Here is a 21503-nt window from a genome sequence, read left to right on the forward strand (position 1 = left end):
GACTAAGAGGATAAACGACTACGCATGGAAGCTCGATTACGCTCAGCCCCACCCTCGCCCAAGCAATTCCATGCAATCTATGTGGACGTATGTTTCATGCCAATATTGAGCTACTAAATCATACGAAACATTCACAAAGCACTGTGAATGTGAAAATATAAACTGCTGAAGAATATGTTTACTTGGATACAAGTTGCAGCCATCACCAACGAGCTACAGCTTCATCTACAAAGTGTTTCACATGCTAGGTTTCAAGCATAAAAAAATAAACAGTTCAAAACTACTGATCGAACGTGGAGATATTGTAACCCTGCATTGTGAATTTGCTAATAAGATCAGAACTAAGGACTTTCACCAGATCATATGGTTGGACGAGACTTGGGTAGGCCCTAAATGCAGGTTGCAGTAAAACTGAACATTGGACTAATGACACTACACAGGGTACCATACCTGGTTAACTGGAAAGGGGGGCATATTTATAATAGTACATGCAGGCACAGCCTGAGCATTCATTAATGGAACACTTTCTTTCTTCAAATCCAAGAAGACCAGAGATTATCATGAAGAAATGGATCATGAAAAGTTCTTTGAGTTGTTCGAAAAACTATTACTTTACAAGCAATCAAGCTCATGGTCTGTTTTGATTAACTTGAGATAGTTAAACTACCAAATCAATACACATTACAATCTAAAAATATTATTAATGGAATAAATGAACATGTTCAAGTACTTTACTATTTTGGCAAAATGTTCGTACAGCTATCCGTTTAAGGGGTAATAATGACCATCTGCATATATTTTAGCTTTAGTTTCCTGAAAGTCCTAATTTCTATCTCCTCCCCCACACCCCCACAAATCGATGCAGCACAATCTGCTAGACGTACTAGAAAATTTAAATTTGGCAAAATCATTAAATTTTCACTTTTTATCCCCGAAGAATATCAAAATATGGAGACAATTTTAATGGCAGTGCAGACCTTGGTTTTGAGGTATTTCGTGGCTAAACGGCAAGTCTTATCACAAAACGGATGGCACAATCTCTGTTCAATTTGGAGTGATCTACATCTTTGGTCCTATGACTTTGTCGTATCTCTACCCCTTATACATTAGATTTTTCTGTTTCTCGACTGTAAGTAAATTTTGAACTTTTTACATGCATAATTCATAGTTTGAGTCACCTACAAGAAAGAATCATCAAATTGTACACGAACATTGGCCCATCCAGCAGCCATATGTGAGCTAAATGCTATGTTTGTAGCTGTCACGTAATTATCCGAAAAGTAATGCATTGTGAGAAAATCTTACCCAAATTTCACCCTATTCAACATTTCTAACTCAATCTGACCCATGACGAGATATGAGAAAATATAGGACCAGCCATTCAGATCGCTCAATATGGCGTCTTATGGTACAATCAGTTTGTCAATATGATGTACCGTTTAGCAGCAGTTAATCTGTAAATGAAGGTCCGCAATATTGTAAACATGCATATACTTGCGTATGTTGATCTATATAAACTCTGTGATGATTTGTAGCTATCGAGAAAGGGTGTGTCTGCTATTGTAATCAGTACTTCCCACATACTGTAGACTGACTGGCAGTAGGAATGGGGTCCTACAACTCCTGTGTAACTGGCATTAGTAAGGAGGGCCTACCATTGTAATAAATAATTCCCTTCTCGATTTGACTTGCAGAAGGCAAGGGAGCATGCAATTTTGTTCAAAACTCCCCTACCTGATTGTGTTTTGCTGTAGACAAGGGTGGTCGCCATACTATTTCTCGGATAACGCTAAGAGACTTTCAATTTTAAAAAAACTGTATTCACTGCATGTACAGTAATTTACTTCAATATCCGTAGACAATGTAGAATACCGTAGCGAAGCACAGGTATATTTGCTAGTATATTACCAATTTCTTTGATGAAAAGTTTGTAAAACTACTACAAGATGGTCAATTATACATTAAGTTCTTTGATGAAAAGTTCGTAAAATAACCACAAGATAGCTAACTATAAAATTAAGATAAAATACAAAGATGAGAACTTCACACTTGAAGGCAGAGAGCTGCTTTTGCAAGGCATCCATGCAATAATCTCATTGAGAATGGAAAGTTGTAGGTAAAAAGCTGCATCAAAAGTTTAGTTTAGTAATGTTTTATTTTACCTGGCAAAATTAAGGCCTTCAGGCCTTCTCTTCAATCTAACCAGGAACTGAAATATACATATATTACATTGTATTACTTACAATAACTAGATCTATTACAAAGTAAATTAATAATAATACAAGGATGGTGAGATTACATTAAGATGAAGTAAATCTGATATAATAAAAGGATAAATTCTTAAAACTAATATCCTACATGTAAAAATAAAAAAGAGGCAGTACATAAAATTTGATTTTAAAAACAAATCGGATAAGAATTTTAGACTACCACGACATCCTTAACAATAGAATGGTTGTAAGTAGCAGCATCAAGTTTACAGATGATCCTTACTGGTGCATGAAATGTCTCCAAAGTGCTTCCTTGAAAGTGCGAATAGTGCTTAACCCCCTGTATCCTCTCATCAAAAAGACAGTTCTTCAAATGTTCATTCCATATCATTCATTTGCATGAAAAATGAATTGTTTAAATGAATTGTTAATAAAATATAATACTGTAATAATAAAAATAAATATTACAACTGGTTTCTGAGTGTGGGTCTGCTGAAGGCAATAGGATTTAGGAGCTATTACAACATGTACGGTTTTCATGGCCATATATATACCGGCAGTGTGGACACTCCTGAACATCACTCCTAGTTCTGATCTTGAAGTATTCATTCCGCTTCTGCACCTGGATCAGTGAAATGTCCTGCTCTATGGTGGTGTCAACATTGTACATTCTTATTCTATAAGTTTCATTTTCTTTGTAACTAATGGGCTGCCAGAAAATAATTATATTCTAACATGCTAAAGTAGCATCTCCAGCATGCTGCCAAAGATATTTGCTTGAAAAGCACGATACAACTGAGTGATTAATGATTAATATCATTTGTATCAAATAGTGTTGCAATCCACCAATCTGTTTACTTCCTCACTCAGGAGAAAGAAGGCAAGGGTAATGAAAGAAAATGTTGACCAAGTCAAAGGAAACTTACATCTGAGACACTGAAAGAAATCACACTGCCTAATCTGTACAAAGAATAGTCACTAGAAATAGTAATGTTTTCTTGGATACCAATTGATTAGACAGAGAGAGGAACGATAAAATGAATGAGATAAGTTGTTATTGGACTCATTGTTGCCAAAAGTCCACAAATCTTAACTGCAGTATTCTCCCCCAGAAATTTTCATCAGACAGATGGCAGGAATAAGTAGCCAGGCAGTGAACACTACATAAAGATCCAATATGATAAAATGTCAATTTATTCCCTCATGGCACTAACCATATCACAACAGATTCATAAACATTAACTGCAAAATTGAACTACTTAAGTGGTGTTATTACAAACAAGACATAACAGTATTTTCAACTCTAGTTCACACCGGGGCTTACCACTGTTGCTGTGGAATGCCATACGGGTCTGTGACGTCGAGCGGAATCGAATGCTTGCATGCGATCCCACACTAATCCAGACCCTGCTCGCGCACACGTGAGTCAAGCTAAACATTTAACCTCCGATGTAAATGATGCAATTATGCTGACGATGATTTATTGTTTAAATAAAACAGTTTTACAGTATTTGCATTTTAATTTCGAGTACCCAATGACTCAAGTATATATTAATATGTAATATAGCAGAAATCTAGGTTATGTTAGCTGGGCAGTGCACCCATTACGAAGGTCCTAGGGAGAACATTTAAATGTTACACTTTATGGGTGGGACCAAAGAAACTGCTAGTACATTACACTGAAGTATAGAACTAAGACTCTTAGTGCCAGAGTCGGTGAGCGACCCTTAAAAAATGAACGAAATTTGCCAGCATCGCTCTGAGAGACTCAGTTTATTGTTTGATAGGCTTCTAGACCGAAAATGACACCTCATTTGGCACGACTATTGAAGAGAGTTCAAGCTACCATGTTCTGACAACATTTTTGTTTTCTGTCTATTGATAATCTCGAGCGATGTTTAAGCACGACTTGTAAAAGCATGGTGTCAAAGTGTAAGAAGAGTTGTGTAAGAGGAGGAAATTAAAGAACTAATGAGTCCAGGAAATGTTGTGGAGCCTGTGCAGGATTGTCCTGGTCAACATTCTTCCCAGTCACTTAGTATCAACACTATTGCTTGGTTATTTATGTAGTCACATTCCACGCAGGTGATTCACTGAGGTGAAATCAGCACTTGATTCGTCGCCACAATCTGAATCACAGTTCACGAAGTCCGAGAGGTCACCAATTTACTCGCCAGTCATCAGCTGTACGGCTGTTATTTTCACTGTCATTTGTCTTTACTTGTGTGATTGCCATTCTTGGTGTATTTTTCAATATGATAGATTTTAGAATTTTGGGTTGACACCCCTGCAGATATTTTTAGAACAAAAAATGCATTTCTTGGTTCTTGTATTATGTATGTGTGTCCTCCAGTGTTTTTACTGCATTTGTACATGTGTGGTAATAGAAATTACCAAATTTTCCAACTTTGATTTCCCTTAAACTATTTTAATTAATTAATGATGTGAGGAATAAATTTCATCATGAACTGATACCCTGAATCAGGATTACTGTTTTGCACTCCCTGATAAAGTTTCACTTTCATATAAATGGAAGGAAGGAGCATTAACACCTAGGGATGTACAGAAGAAATTTTCTTTAACTTTGTTACAAGTGAGCAGTTTTGTTGGTTAGGGAACATTTACTTCAGAGGAAAGCAAGGATCAGCTGACAAATCATGGTTTAGTTTTCATGTTTGTTCCCTTTCTGTAAAACTGGATCCAACCCTTAGCAATACATGCTAGCCAGAACGCCACCCCTGGTGACAATCACAGAAATTTGCATTCAGATCATCATACAATTTGAGCAAGCAGGTGTAGGAATCATTGTTTTCACATCAGATGGTAGTCAGTTGAATAGAAAGTTATGTAATTGCTGTTTCCCTACACAAAGCCATAAAAGAAATGAATCACCTTAGGGCACAAGCAGGTAAGACAAGACTCCAAATCTTCTTTGGGAAAACTTTCATAACGAACAAGCCAATGCCCGAAGAGCTAGTACTGTAATGGGCGAACAAAAAAAAAAACAAAAAAACAAAAAAAAAAATCAAGTAATTAAGCAGGAAAATACTTAGAAGAGTAGTCTGACCCCTTGCAGGATTCTTTTCTTTGTATCTGATATTTTGGATTTTACCGTCTTTTAGATCATAAATTTGTGTTTAAATGTGTTTCTTCAAGTTGCAAACATGAAAAATTGCTATATTTTCTAAAGCAAAGACTGGAACATCACATTTTTAGTAGCATTTTGATTTTTGAACCATTAACAGTTTGAATAAAATACCATTTTTTAAAATTTTGCTGTATTTTGCATTAATATGAAGGATTAAATTGTTATTTAAAGGAATGAAAAGAAAACAGTTTTTAATAGAAATATATATTTTTTATTTTCGTGGCCCCTCTGACTTCACAAGATTACTAGCGAGTATTTTTCACGAGGTCAGTCAAGGGTTAAATGTGTCAGATCTTGTCTGTGCTGGTATATGGCACAGCGCCAAATTAACATTTTTCCGCCCTTCAAAAATATGACTACAACTAACTACTGGGTTGTGATCTGGAGGTTGCCACTACCACTGACTAAGCTTGATCAAAGATGATGTGCACAAATAAATTAAGACTGCAAGCTGCCCATCATCACTACCAATGGATGTGAATCCAAGTGACTGGGCATTAGAACACCACCCTCTTCCCCTCAGAACAGTCAAAGCCCCTCTCCGACGACCAAATGCAAGTTCCACAATCCTTATAATTTAAAAAAACTGAAAATCCAAAATATGGTCTATATGGTGAAAATCTTAAGACTTCTACCAAAAATTTCTAAGAGGAAGGTTTCCCCTTTAGAGAATGTTACGTACTCACACCTGTATGAACAACTATTTTCTGAAATGAAATTATGCAAAAGCCAGATGCGTCCTTCCAGGTCAGCCATTCACCTCAAGAACAGACTAATAAGTGCACAGAGCCTAACTCCAAATATTGAAAAACTCTTCCAACAACAAAAATGTCACATTTCAAAGCCATCCCGAATACCGTAAATGTGACAAGGAGATCGCCCATAGGTAAGCAAGCTCATGTCCTTATACCAAGGTCATACTCATGCCAATGTGACAAATACATCTGCTTCTACACTTCGTGCTGTTTGTGTTATTCTGAAATTCTTTTAAGCTGTAACAGATCCAGCAAACTTGCTCAAATATACAGTGGCTCAAAAAGTATTGGTCTGCCCATAGCCATGGTATGAATGGAACAGTAGGCCTATAGTACAAATAATGGTGCATATATTGAAATTACACGTATTTAGATATGTAGGACAGTCAACTACATCAGTAGGTTGAATATGGAGCCAAGGAGATGCTCACTGTTTGCAAACGGACCAGTAATACAACGGCGTGCGTCGTTACACGCCAAACAAGTATTGGTCTAGTAAACAACATTGTGCTGTCTGCTGCAACTCTGGCTTGGTCTGTGCTGACACGTTGGAAGGTAATATTCAGCACTGTTTTAGTGTTCAGCTAGCAATGGAAAGGAAAATGAAAGAAACAACTGGGAAAGAAAGGAGGACTGTAGTGAGATTGTTTCAAAAGGTAAATCTTTCAAGGACGTAAGTGAAATTATTGGAAGAGCTGTTAAAACTTTTAAAAAATATTGTGTAGAGGTACAAAAGAACAAAGACAAAAAATAGGCAAGAAGTGGCCGCCTCTCAAAGTTATCAGTACAAGACAAAACGGCATATTGTGCATAAAGTGGCTCAAAATCTAAGCTAACCCAAGTGCGCCGAAGACAGCAACTGTGTTACAGCAAAATGTAGGAGTGCAAGTATCATCTGAAACCATCCGAAATGTGCTATGCGAAAGAGGATATGCGGGCAGAACAGCCCTTAGAAAGCCGTACATCAGTAAGACCGACGGGAAGAAGAGATTTGCCTACGCTAAAGAGCACAGAAATGACAGCTATGAGGATTGGAAAGACAGTCGTTTTAACCGATGAGAGTAAATTTAACCTTTTCAGGTCAGACAGATGAGTAACTGTGTGGAGGAAGACAAATTCTGAAGTTGAAGAGAAGAACCTGACAGCTACTGTGAAACATGGGAGTGGTTCCCTGATGGTGTGGGGTTGCATGAGTGCGAATGGTGTAGACGAATTAGCCTTTATTGAAGGGACTATGGATCACAAAGCATACATTAACATCCTCAACACACATCTTCCATCAAATGTACAAAAAATAGGACTCTCAGCAAAGTATATGTTTACGCACGATAACACCAAACACACAGCCCTAAACACGAAGCTATGGCTGTTATATAATACACCCCGTTGGATGGAAACTCCACCAGAATCTCCTGACATCAACCCCATTGAGAATTTGTGGCACCGTTTAGGGCTAAACGTGAGAAAACATGTAATATCAAACAACGCTGACCTGAAAGAAGCTTTACTCATTGAATGGAATAACATACCAAAGGAAACTACGGAAACCTTAGTACAATCGATGCCAAATAGGTTACCTGAGATTATGAAGAGGAAAGGAGGACCTACCAAGCACTGAAACTATGAAGGATCAAGAAACAGTTGTATTAAATCAGACCAATACTCTTTTGGTGGAAAGGGAAAAAGATTGTTTTAAGTTATGGTTTTTTAGTTATATGGTCATGGAAGAATTGTTTTCTTACAATGTACATGTTACACAAGATGATAAATAATCAACGATTCTAGTATGTCAATTTTTATCATCATTCCCTTCGATTCCTCGTCCTCACATGTAGCATATCTCGATAGACCAATACTTTTTTGAGCCACTGTATGTTAATTTTTCATAATGTTCAATATATTGTTGAAATGTTAAGTCTTATTCCCATAAGTTCTTATAGCATATATGCCAGGTTTTTTCAGCACAAGGGGCCATACTTCATTCACATGTGTGTGTATTAATTTATCACCATTAGCTAAGGAGTTTCTATTGTGCCATCGTTGTAGTGACAGCCATCTCTATTGAATTATTCAGCCAACAGCACTGATGATTTAGCAGCCTATTTTGGAAAACTATGAGAAACTTAACCTCTCCTCAGGGAAGGCTGATAACATTCAACTTCTCAACTTTTATACTTAGTTAAGCTCTACTGAAGTTTTGCCTTTCCTGTATGCACTTAGCATATGCTAACTCGCATGGTGTAGGCCCCACCGCTATCTGAAACTTCTGCAGGGGCAACCCAGCTCTTCAGGCCTGGCCTATACTGTCAACAGATCCCAAGTGTGAAAGTATCGTATAGAGCATATAAAGCTCAACATAAAGTTCAAGGCAGTACAGTATATAACTGTCTCAAAAAGATAATCACCAATAAGCATAATTAAACTATAGTTTGAAGTATAAAATAAACTATGCATACACTTTGAGATTAATCACACAGACATAATCAAAATTATGAATCCATCTTAATCTCAAAGATAAAAGTACGCTGTACAGTATGAATTTTCCATATATGACTTGCAAGATATTGTCATTTTAGTTAAGTACAGAAATGACTCAAATATATCACGCGCAAAATGGAGCGAGCTAACAGGCAAGTGGCCAAAGAACCTTGGGGAAAAAGCAACCTTTGAGTTATGTACAATATATTTTATACATCAGGAGGAAAATCTAATATCCTCCTCAATAAAATCTTATAAAGCCTGACACCAAAATATCAAAATTGCTTCCATGTGAAGCCAGTTTGGTTTGCTAGTTTGTAATATAGGCCATCATGAAAACTAAACATCAACTGACAGTAAGGTCAAGAGGTTACACCTAATTTAGGTGAGCTTATAATGATTTTAGATACAAGTTCACTGAAGGACCCACAATGTTAATATCATTACGGCAAAACAAATTATGTTAATCTTCCCTCATGTTCTTAAACATAACGTTTTAATGTAAGTCCTGTTTGTAACTGAATTTGTTATGAAATAATTAAAACTTACCAGGCACAGATTTTGTATTAATATGTATTTTCAACACCACGTTTCAGAGCTTATACTATCGTCAAGTGGTGAAATGGTGACATTTAATTGTTGCTTTTATTTGATACACAATTTTTATCAAAGATTATAATACTATTTCACCATGTGCATTATAAATTCATTATAGCTATGTTGGGTCAACTATAGGCATGTCTCAAAAATATAGTTACTGCTAAAAGTTAATTTTTTTTTAAATATTCATTTAAATTTTATCGAGAATGTTGAGGTTTATTATTATTATTATTATTATTATTATTATTATTATTATTATTATTATTATTATTTCATGCTACTACAAACCAACACTGGGTAAAATTTTAAGTACACACCAAGAACAGGATACAATGATGATAACTTTAAATGGATCTCCGTGATAGCAATATACGCAGGGCCACTAACATCAACTGAACTAATAGCAATCATCATGTCCTCCATAAAGCAAATAGCTCCGGGCAGAGACATAATACTTGCCGGAGACCTAAACTGCAGACTTGACAACAACAATCATAGAGCAAAAGAGCTCTTGGAAATAACTGAGGAAGGTTTCAACCTTGTTAACAACTTCGAAGACAGAACGTACTTTACACATACAGGGAGTAGTACTATAGACAATCTTTTACGAAGGTCAAAACATTAAGCTAATAAATTACCCTATGTTTCACTACAGAAGAGGAGATGATAAGGAAACACTGCCCTGTCTCGACGCAATTTAATGGGTGATGTGAATAAAAATGAGTAAGCGAGTGAGCGTGTGCTCGCTGAGTGCCTGAGCGTCTCCCCGCCGATGAGCATTTGCGATGAATAAAAATATAGAGCGGAAGCACAGAGTACACTGGAATGTCTGGAGCAGCCTCTCAGCGTCACTGATCAAGGTCGTGCACGTGCCATGTATATAACACCTTAGACTGTGATAACACTTCGATGACTTCTAGGTAGTTCAATGCTTAACACGGCAGGCAACGACAGTGTGGAATTCAGTCTGCTTTTATCTCCATTTTAAAGGAATATACAATTATGTTCTCAGAGTCACAGTTACCAGATAAGAAGCACAAGAAAAGTGCAATAAAGGCAGTTCAGTGTGAACTATTCGCTAAATTTAACTTAAACATTTCCGTCCATCAACTGTGATTGGCTGAATGGTCAGCATTGAGGCCTTCGGTTCAGAGGGTCCCGGCTGGGTCGGGGATTTTAATTGCCTCCGATTAATTCTTCTGACCCGGAGACTGGGTGTTTGTGTTTGTCCCAACACTTTCCTCTTCATATTTGCACAACACACTACGCTACCAACCATCACAGAAACACGCAATAGTGATTACATCCCTCCATCTAGGGTTGGCGTCAGGAAGAGCATCCGGCCGTAAAACAGGGCCAAATCCACATGTGCGACAATTCGACCCAGGACCCCACAGAGGTGGGAAAAGCGGTAGATTTTCCGTCCAACTGTTGGTAAAAAATTACAAAACATGAAAACAAGACTGAAATATAAAGTAGAATTAAAGCGTACGGGAAACAAATGCATATCGTTAAAATAATGGGAGAAGCGGCTGATGAATCTGATGCAGCAGGAGAATAACCCTACCATCAGCCGTCTGAAAGGTAGGAAATCATAGCCTGAATTACGACATTAATACACTGAGGAAAATGGTAGGCCTATAACGTAAATAACAAACATCAATTATGTTGAAAATAATATATTGACAATTGAATGAAATTTTTAAGGAGCCAGGATCTGCAGGACCGGATGAGTTGGCCGTGCGGTTAAGGGCGCGCAGCTATAAGCTTGCATCCGGGAGATAGTGGGTTCGATCCTCCACTGTCAGCGGCTTTGAGGATGGTTTTCCTTGGTTTCCCATTTTCACACTAGGCAAATGATGTGGTTGTACCTTAGTTGAGGCCACGGCCGCTCCCTTCCTACTCCTACGCCATTTCTATCCCATCGTCGCCATAAGACCTATCTGTGTCGGCGTGACATAAGCAAGTTGCAAGATATGCACAAGTTGCCATCCCTTCGACTTCCTACAGAGGAGTCAACTCTGCAAACATCGGAGTTTCTCCAAATTCGGGAGTCATAGACAGTCAGGTCGTGATACATCTACACTGGTTGAATTCTTCCTTTCCATTGCAAGTGGCCTGTACATTAATGCTAGGGACGCCTTTTTTTTCTGTAAATGTAGTCATTCCCATGAACATGTAACTTCTGAATTTGTACACGAGTACAGCCTACAGTTGCAACAGCATAAGGGAAGCTCAAACGTTCTTACCACTTACCCCGTATTTCCTGCATCTAAGCAACATTTGTTGGAATTTTATCTAATAATCTGCTTTCATTTCTGTTAATGTCAAAACCTGCGAAAATATTTTTGACACAGTTCTCCGAGATGTCTTCAGCAACTCCACTCAAACCCAGGGTCACCAACATAACATGCTCCGCTAACCATTCAGCATGCTCCTTGAAAATCCACAGCCTGTTTCCAGTCATATGACCGGGTCAGAAATAGAATGAATGAAGCAGTGAGGATAGGAATTGTGCCGGCTGCCAACGCCTGTCGCACTCCTCTGGGGCAATGATTAATGACTGACAAATGAAATATGATATTGGAGAGTGCTGCTGGAATGAAATATGACAGGAAAAACTGGAGTACCCGGAGAAAAACCTGTCCCGCCTCCGCTTTGTCCAGCACAAATCCCACATGGAGTGGCCGAGATTTGAACCACGGAACCCACAGGTGAAACGCCGGCGCTCTGCCGTCTGAGCTATGGAGGCTCTTCAGCATGCTCCTTACTGGACATTTATAACACTCTAATCACGCTGAGATGATTCTCTGCAAAGTTTGCATCATTTTCTTTTCTGATTAACCACCAGTATTACCTCTGCCATGCTATTGAACTTGACACTATCATTTGGAGTCACTGAGTTAGCTCGAGGATACATGAGCAGGCGCTTACCGAAAAGAGTGCCTGCTTTATCTTTATTCACCAGAAATCTGGAGATCGCCCACTCTGCTACTTAAGCGACTGGAGTGTGTGCTCAAGGTCACAGGTCTGCTCTGAGTGACTGCTTCTGACACGCGGTTTTTATTAACCTCATTGCGAGTGCCTGCTCTAAATTCGTGAGTAAAGAGTGCGTGCTCATTTTTATTCACACCAGCCAATGTCTCAAGAATAAAGAGAATTATGCAGAGAAAACTGTGAAAATGACATTTCGGAAAGGTGGCCGAGAGGCCACAAGTGACAGGATATACCTAGGATCTACAGTCCTCAAAACTGTCAATACATTTAAGTATCTAGGACTGACCATGCCAACAGCAACAAGCTATAGAAGTCGCATAAAGTCTAGAGCAATGGCAGCCACCAAAGCTATATATTAAAACAATTACCCAACTTTCACTAGAAACTGCTATGAAACTATTAAATGTGAAAATTGCACCAATTGCCACACATGGACTGGATATTATAGTGCTATTAAAACAATGTGCGTGTTCTGACAGTTCTCAGCGTGGTAGTAGGTGGCAGTTACTATGACAACCAGTACACGCCTCCCGTTTCAGCCAATCCCAGCTCGACATGCACTCTCCCTTTTCCTACCCCCGCTGTAAGACAGCTTCTAAAGGCGGTCGGTCCGAGTTCCACGTTGCCAATATAGTATACCTTAGCACATGTGGCTGGGCTATATAACAATGTCTACTTTGAGTGATATCATTATCTGTAGGCTATATTGTGTTTCTGAAATCAGCTGAATATTATAGTGCTTTTGTGTTCGTGTTAATAAGTGTATCGTTATCGAGGCTGGAATTCTAGTGTAGTGTAAATTTTATATAGTATTGTGTATTATAGTGTCATTTTAACACCTTCTAATTTACAGAACTTAAAATGTTGCAACCTGTTCAGAGCGCCGCTAAACGACAATGAGGGCGACCTAGTATTCATTCGCCTAGAAAAAAGGCAAGGGTAATGGGGAGGCATGGCTTCGCTACTTGTGGTCAAGCTCACGATATGGTATGTGCCTTACGGGAATATTTTGAGGCTGAAAGGGAAAATGGAAGCCCATTGATAGAAGTTAAAGTTGTAGAAACAGCAGCAGCTTTAAAATTTCTCAAGCTACAGTAATTAGAATAGCGAAAGAAAAAGAAAAGAAATAAAAGGAGATCTGAACCCAGAATGTTGAGCGGGCCTGTCAAAATGCTATTCTGATACTAAAATCTACCTAAAATTAAAATCATTATTCCAGAGATATACTGATCAAAGCCTATGAGGAAGGGGAATGAGGAGTTTGTCTTACGATATTTAAGCTGAAAAAATTACTGCTGAGCCACCTTGGAATAATAGCAACGGTATTTAATGTTTTTTTAACGCTTTCATGATCGCCGTTAATGGATATTATTTTCCGCAGAGCCTAGCGCAGAACGAGAGATGTTAACTGTGATGTAGTAACTCCTGCCGGATCATGTGGCAACACAGCGCTCCCACTCCTTTGTTTGGCGTCACGTGCTGCGAACTGTCAGAACACGCACATTGTTTTAATAGCACTATAAATGGGATAAACTGGGTCTGGCTGAGCTGAAGACAAATGAAGCAGTCAAGTTGCACTTCCTGAAAGCTACACTGGGAATTTTAAAATACACAAAATCAAGGCTTGCATATGAGCTTGCAAAGGAGACCTTCATCGAAGACCTCCGAATGAAGCGAGGGCTTCCATCCATAGACGCTTGGGAAAAATGACTGCAGGACAGAGTGAAGAAGAGGGAAGAAATCTGGCTCAATTTTTACTCAACGGAGGCTATGATGAATAGAACATGGACAAAGACTAATCAAGACATGCAACATTTCGTTGACTATGGCGGTCCATGGGTATCACCATAAACTGTGCAACACTGTACTTCCATGACCCTGACGAAACCTGTTTTTGCAAACTGTGCAGTGAGCACTGCAGTAAATATCATGTAATCACATGCAAAAACCGAGGATTGTCCATTGTGAACTTCTGTAATAGTGAGAGGTGACAGTACATTTGACAAACTTTGTTTATACCATACACATTTGTGGGCTGTATCTATTATATTGATTAATAAACATACATACATTACATACATTATCATTATAGACTGTTATGCCTTTCAGCGTTCAGTCTGCAAGCCTCTGAGAATTTACTAAACGTTGCCACAATCCTCGATTTGCAACTAGTGTTGTGGCCTCATTTAGTTCTATACCTCTCATCTTTAAATCGTTAGAAACCGAGTCTAACCATCGTCGTCTTGGTCTACCTCTACTTCTCTTACCCTCCATAGCAGAGTCCATTATTCTCCTAGGTAACCTATCCTCCTCCATTCGCCTCACATGACCCCACCACCGAAGCCGGTTTATGCGTACAGCTTCATCCATCGAGTTCATTCCTAAACTGGCCTTTATCTCCTCATTCCGAGTACCATCCTGCCATTGTTCCCACCTGTTTGTACCAGCAATCATTCTTGCTACTTTCATGTCTGTTACTTCTAACTTATGAATAAGATATCCTGAGTACACCCAGCTTTCGCTCCCGTAAAGCAAACTTGGTCTGAAAACAGACCGATGTAAAGATAGTTTCGCCTGGGAGCTGACTTCCTTCTTACAGAATACTGTTGATCGCAGCTGCGAGCTCACTGCATTAGCTTTACAACACCTTGATTCAATCTCACTATATTACCATCCTGGGAGAACACACAACCTAAATACTTGAAATTATTGACCTGTTCTAGCTTTGTATCACCAATCTGACATTCAATTCTGTTGAATTTCTTACCTACTGACATCAATTTAGTCTTCGAGAGGCTAATTTTCATACCATACTCATTGCACCTATTTTCAATTTCCATGATATTAGACTAGACTTTCGGCACAATCTGCCATTAAGACCAAGTCGTCAGCATAGGCCAGACTGCTTACTACATTTCCACCTAATTGAATCCCTCCCTGCCATTTTATACCTTTCAGCAGATGATCCATGTAAACTACCAACAGCAAAGGTGAAAGATTACAGCCTTGTCTAACCCAAGTACCCTGAACCAAGAACTCATTCTACCATCAATTCTCACTGAAGCCCAATTGTCAACATAAATGCCTTTGATTGCTTTTAATAATCTGCCTTTAATTCCATAGTCCCCCAGTATGGCAAACATCTTTTCCCTCGGTACCCTGTCATATGCTTTCTCTAGATCTACGAAACAAACACAACTGCCTACTCCTCTCGTAGCATTTTTCAATTACCTGGCGCATACTGAAAATCTGATCCTGACAGCCTCTCTGTGGTCTGAAACCACACTGGTTTTCATCCAACTTCCTTTCAACAACTGATCGCACCCTCCCTTCCAAGATGCCAGTGAATACTTTGCCTGGTATACTAATCAGTGAGATACCTCGATAGTTGTTGCAATCCTTCCTGTTCCCTTGCTTATAGATAGGGGCAATTACTGCTTTTGCCCAATCTGAAGGTACCTTACCAACACTCCACGCTAATTTTACTATAAGAAGCCATTTCATCCCTGCCTTCCCACTATACTTCATTTCAGGTCTAATTTCATCTATTCCTGCTGCCTTATGACAATGGAGTTTATTTACCATCCTTTCCACTTCCTCAAGCATAATTTCACCAACATCATTTTCCTCCTCCCCATGAGCTTCGCTGTTCACAACACCACCAGGATGATTTCCTTTTACATTGAGAAGATGTTCAAAATATTCCCTCCACCTTTCCAGTGATTCCCTGGGATCTATTATGAGTTCACCTGAATTACTCAAAACACTGTTCATTTCCTTTTTCCCTCCCTTCCTAAGATTCTTTATTACTGTCCAGAAAGGTTTCCCTGCTGCTTGACCTAGCCTGCTCTCCAGCAATTTCCATCACCTTGGTTTTCTTTACATCTCCATAATACTCGCTAAGTGTGTCTCCTAGAATACCCATCCACCGGACGATATATCGATCATTCACTGTCACCGCCTCAGGATGGTAGAACGCTCTCCCTGTATATATATATACTGTGTCTTAAATATTACTGTTAGTTTGTAGTTTTAGTACTTCAAGTTTTAATCAGTTTTGTAGCATAAAAAAGTAATATGTATGTGGTTAAGTGTAAGAGAGGGCCAGGAGCTCCAACTTCCCCCATGGACAATAAAGACTTATCTATCCATAATTCCTGTGAGGGCTCTTCGTTTGAGATGCTCTTGACTGAACACCCCTGATGTGTTAGACCAATGCTTTTCTTTTTTTTTTTTTTTAATTAGCTAGGATGTGCACAGATCAATAAAGAGAACCCTCACCCCATGACACTACAGCCCTGAAGGGCCTTGACCTACCAGGTGACCGCTGCTCAGCCCGAAGGCCTGCAGATTACGGGGTGTCGTGTGGTCAGCACAACGAATCCTCAGTCATTCTTGGCTTTCTAGACCGGGGCCACTATCTCACCGTCAATAGCTCCTCAATTCTAATCACGTAGGCTGAGTGGAGCTCGATCCAGGTAAAAATCCCTGACCTGGCCAGGAATTGAACCCAGGGCCTCCGGGTAAGAGGCAGGTGTGCTACCCCTACACCACAGGGCCAGCTCAATAAAGAGAAGCTGTAAATAAAACATTGGCTTTGGGGTTGTGCAGCTGGCAACAATTTGTTGAACTACGCCAATGTGGGCACTGGAGGTCGAGCAGCTAAGACAATCGTGGCATGGCTAGATGCGTGCGCTGCAGGTAGAGCATCTAAGTATTAACCTTGCAAGTCCTTCAGTGAAATTATGCCTTACTCCATTACCTCTGGCCAGTGATGGAAGGGTTTTGGTGAAGCAAAGTGAAAGGGACAAGGATATACATGAACCATATGTTCACTAGAGTGAGAAGTGGAAGACTTCCCAGTCTTGTCCCTTACTAAATGAGAGTTCAAAGCATTTCTCCTATCTGTAGTTGTAATCAAGGGCAGTGTTTGTAAAAAGAGTAACCTCTATGAATGGCATACTCATTACCCCAGTACAAGCACTCTTTGCAGATCCATTCATAGAGAACAGTTTCTAAATTGATAAAGTGCTATGTCAATGTACGCTGCTACAAAACCTGCCAACTTTAAAGAACATATGAAAGTGCCAATCTCAGATGTTTACCATACTGGAGACCTTGTTGCCACTCCTATTCAAATCAGAGTCCCAAGACATCCTGCATTTACAACTCTTTCCAAATACAAAATTTTCACCTTAACCTTGAGAGTCCAATATTCTGAAAATACTCTAGTAACCCATTAAAATTCATCTTCAGCCACATGACAGAACCATCTAAGTACCCACAAACTATTTCTGAGGGCCTGTTGAATAAAAATGTAACCGTCTCGCTTATCCTACACTCCGTCCCTTATCACGCAGCAAAATGAATCCCAAATGCAGTACAGAATTAGTAATTAAAATCGCAAAATACACCTTATTTCCAAATAAACATGCACTCAGAAATTTCAAAATAGTTACCACTACTCTCCAAATAGTATATACAGTATTTATCCCGACTGCGTACTTTAAGTAATTCTCGTAGTTAAAACTGGCAAAGATTTAACATCACAGAAACCTCATTAATTCCATCCACATCATAGTAACTTACCCCATAAACCTCAATACAAGTGTCATAGCTCTCAAATAGGACACTACACTATGATATAGGCCTATATTCCTCTTGAAAGATCTTAAGGATAATAAAAAGTCATGTTCTTCGGCCAGAACGTAACCGCTTAACTTTAAAAATAATATTCTAGGTTAAATACACAGTACCGTACCAAATGTTACAGGTGGTGACTCGGTGATGTCCACACCTTGAAACTAGAACGCGTAGCGAATAAGGTAGGCTGAGTATATTAATGAAGTCCTCTTTGCTATTGGTGGTAAATGACAACCAAATCTTATTTCGCCACAAAATCTCTACCATCACCAATGTGTCTCAATACCGTAATTTTGCGATACTAGCGCTTAAGAAATTTGATAACCGGTCTATACAAGAAAGTACAAAGGTCTCAGTAACAATTACGGTAAAAAAAGGAAACCTGCAGATAATGTGCCACATTCATACTTACTTATATTCACAGTCAATTATGTTTCACTATTGTAACATGAATAGGCGTATCTCACACCACAACTACAAAACGCACAGAACCGTCACGTTGACTGACACCTCACAAGTAATATGGCCGCCTTCAAAAGGGTGGAGTAGAATGGAACTTCTGCGCTTCTCCTCTGCGCAGAATCCCGCCATGGGAAGAAAAAAAAAAAGGAAAAAAAACAGTATGATCTTTGGATCTTCATCTTGACGTCTGTCAAATGAATCAATCGGTCGAATATAATTTTGACATCATCTATGGAATCGCATGATAAAATTAATTTACGCGCTAATTTCAAATATGATGATTTTAGTTTGCGTGTACATAGAATTCCTGGATGAATAAAAGATGCGAAAAATGTAGGCTACCGGTACGTTCATATTAGACGCTGATTATTTATGATTATTGTTTTAAAAGTCAAAAATACTTCATTATCACCCCTTGGAATATAAACCGAAAGAAATGTCAACCCATTACATGTAGGATATAGTATGAAGAAAGAGAAGGGTCTTGAAAGGCGGGAAAATGAGACTGCGTTCGTCAAGGAACAATAGTGACCTGTGTCTGAGGATTGTGCCGTACCAAGGATGAAAGTATGCTGAAGACAGCACAAATGTCCAGTCCCCGAGACAGAGGAAATTACCAATGAAATTTAAAATCTCTGTCTCGGCCGAGAATCGAACCCGGAGTCCCTTGGAGCAAAGGTCAGCATGACAACCAATTAGCCACAAAGCCGGACCTCATCAAGGTCGGAAGATCTGATCTGCAAAAGTCAAAAAGGGTAGATGAAACAAAGGATAGTTGGACAGCTGGAGTCCTGCTCATTTTTCAGGTAGATGAGATAGGCCTATAAAGAGTAAAAACATTCAACAAGAAGTGTTAATAAAAAGGGAAAGCTTATAATTACATCTTAGCTTAGTGTTGCTAGTAGCAGGTCTTGAACATATTCAATACCGGTATTTCAACTTTAGTCGATCGTAAACAACCGTTTAATTTTAATAGGAAAGGAGAGGCCACTCCATCTCAGTAGGATAGAATAACCCTTGTATTTATTTAAATTAGACTGAGAATCCCCAATGAAAGACTAACATAGGGTATCCTGCACTAGTACAAATTTAACACAATCTTGCACTGAATCCAGATGGGTGCAATAGAGGATTTGTCCAAGATAATTAACTTTCAGAAAACTTAAGCAGAAAGAGATCTGAGATAAGGAAAATGAAAGGAAAGAACGTTGGTTCTGAATTGTTGCCATTAGCACTGTGGTGCATATGTGATTACAACAACTAGCACTATGGTTTCTTTGTACTCATTTTTTTCAAATGACAGGTGGTATGTGGCACCGACAAGTGTGTTTGATAGCCCTCGGCACTTTACACCAATGTCCAAGACAGGAATTTTGTGGAGGACTCGGATATCTTCCTAGAGCTTCATTTCTTTTGTGTAGGAAAATATTCTAATAACATCCACAGTACATAATGCACTACGATCAGGTCAATAAATTAACGGGGCAGATCTCAGATAGGCTATATTTGATAAATAATAATAATATCATTATTATCTACAGTTAAGTTCAGAGGGGAATTTTCTAAGCCATATCTCATAAAAACAGGTTTACGACAGGCAGCATGCCTGTCACGTCTGCTGTTCTACTGTGGCTTGGAATATGTAATGATAAAATGATACAAGGATAACCCGAAGAACATCCAATTGGGAGATCCAAAGGCAACATAAGTTTAAACTGCCTGGCATTTGCTGATGACCTGGCTCTCCTGTCCAACAATGTTCAGGAAGCCCAACAACAAATTAAATCACTACAGGAAATAGCGCAGAAAATCAGCCTCAGAACATCCTTCGAAAAGACAGAAATCATATTAACTGACCCACCACTCGTAAATAAAATCACAACAGATGAACACAAAATAAAAATAGGAGATTATAACATATAACCTCAATGAAAAGCAGACATTGCATAATAGAATAAATAAACTAACCAGAACACAACATCTCATCAAAAACACAAACAATTTAAAAACACCTCCAAATAGCTACAAAATTAAAACACTATAAAACAGTTTCACAACAATTAATACTGAAAAAATAGACAGAATACTGAAGATTGAAAGGAATCGAGCTGAGTGGCCATGCATGTTAATGCACTGCGGAGCCAAGCTTTGCATTCAGGAAACGTGTGGGTTCAAACCCCACTGTTAGCTGTCCTGAGAATGGTTTTCTGTGGTTTCCCATTTTTATTCCCAGGCAAATGCTGGGACAGTTCCTATTCATAGGCCTCAGCTGATTCCTTCCACCTCCTTACCCAATTTCTTTCACCATCATTTACCGGTACTATATTTCTTCTTCATTAGCTCCTCTACTGAGGTTGGCATCAGGAAGGGTATCCAGCCATAAAAACATGCCATATCATTTCTTCTCACCTCATACCTGACCCCATATCAAGAAATGGGAAATATACTCAAGTGTGAAAGAAGAATTATAATGTACATAAATATAACTACCAAGTAAATGGACACAGGAGATTAGCTTCTAATGACACAGTCTACATGGAAATAGAACTGGTAATGAGCCCAATCAGGAAGAAACTAATCTCATTCTTTGATCTACTCAAGGCACCCAAAATCAGGATCACTAGAAGAATTATAGAAAAATTTTGGAATAGTAAGAGCAAAATTAGATGGTTTACAGAAATCAAGGAAGGTATGGGGGAACTACAAATTGCAATAGAAAATTTAAAACAACAAAACAGGTAAAATCAAGAAACTCACAGACAAACAAACCAGACTACAAATCACGATCAACAGACGAAGAATGGGATGGATGATTTCAAATGAAGAAAGAAAGTAAAGATCCAAGAGAATGAAGAAGTACTAGGCCGACAAGAAACTGAAAAATCTGTTTTATAAATTTGACTAAAATGGTCCAATGAAGGCCAGAAAATATTAGTAAATAGGCTTTGGCAGCTGAAGCGCAAGTCTTATTACAAGCAAATTTTTCATTTACTTCTTGTTCACAGGTTGTACCATAATAGCAAACTAGTAAACTGTACAGAATCTCTCATATAAATCCAGACCATCCAGCGGCGTTTTTACTCTCCAAGACTTGAGCAGCAGTATGGCAGGCGCACGCATAGTTCTTGACCTTGCAATCAGAGTGCACATGTTCGACCTAGCAGTCAGAAGTCTGAATGAATCTCAGCTGTTAACATGGTGAGACAGTTA

At 38.8% G+C, this 21503-nt stretch overlaps 1 protein-coding gene across 4 annotated transcripts in view; it reads right to left on the reverse strand.

Moving 5' to 3' along the window:
- Positions 1–18370, reverse strand: part of Moe (Moesin) — a 310308-nt gene extending 291938 nt beyond the window's left edge. Inside the window, exon 1 of one of the 4 annotated variants that reach the window (XM_067152408.2) lies at positions 18244–18370. The gene's annotated coding sequence lies outside the window, so the exon portion shown is untranslated. Of the gene's footprint in view, positions 1–17949; positions 17968–18239 lie in introns of those variants that run through there. The other 3 variants (XM_067152409.2, XM_067152411.2, XM_067152410.2) reach the window with 3 other exon arrangements.
- Positions 18371–21503: the final 3133 nt, after the last annotated feature.

Source organism: Anabrus simplex, chromosome 8, assembly GCF_040414725.1.
Source record: "Anabrus simplex isolate iqAnaSimp1 chromosome 8, ASM4041472v1, whole genome shotgun sequence".
NCBI classification, from domain to species: domain Eukaryota; kingdom Metazoa; phylum Arthropoda; class Insecta; order Orthoptera; family Tettigoniidae; genus Anabrus; species Anabrus simplex.